General features: G+C 31.0%; 1 protein-coding gene across 5 annotated transcripts in view; it reads right to left on the bottom strand.

Annotated features, from left to right (window-relative positions):
- LOC119587818 (inosine-5'-monophosphate dehydrogenase 1b-like) overlaps nucleotides 1-568 on the bottom strand; it is a 51,071-nt gene that overhangs the window by 29,947 nt on the left and 20,556 nt on the right. The gene's annotated exons all lie outside the window — the stretch shown is intronic.

Here is a 568-nt window from a genome sequence, read left to right as displayed (position 1 = left end):
TACTTTAAAAATAAAATCAAGACTATGTATCTTAATTCAAAAATCAAATTTTCAACAGATTTGCCATAGCTTTGTATATATTATAAAAAACAGTGGAACAATTCATTTTTATTATCCCATTATAATCAACCACAAATAACTTGAACTAGTAAGGAAATGTAAATAAGTCATAAGGAATCATAACGAAAGAAAAGCAGTCCTCTTATCTCTAAAAAGTAAATATTGAAGAAGAATGAAGAGAGTCACAAACAGTTGCCAAATTTCCAAGTAGAGTTTGTGAAAAAAAAAAAATTCACCAAAAAGAGATAAAGGACGTCTGGAATTCACAAAAGATACTAACCGCATAATCCCTGAATGGGAAAACCACGCTGGAAATCACGGAATATGATGAAATTCAAATGTTTTTTTTCAATTAACACAATTTTACAAACACTAGCCTAAATATTGCTTGCACATCATGACATAACCCTTAACCGTCAAGCTCTATGCCTAGCTTCTACCATACACAATTTTCATTTCCCTAAAATCCTCTGAGCGACATCCAACCAAATTATCTTGAGGCATTAAG

Source organism: Penaeus monodon, chromosome 23 (genome assembly GCF_015228065.2).
Source record: "Penaeus monodon isolate SGIC_2016 chromosome 23, NSTDA_Pmon_1, whole genome shotgun sequence".
NCBI lineage: Eukaryota > Metazoa > Arthropoda > Malacostraca > Decapoda > Penaeidae > Penaeus > Penaeus monodon.
The sequence above is the reverse complement of the archived record's forward strand: the minus strand, read 5'-3'. Positions and strand labels throughout refer to the sequence as shown.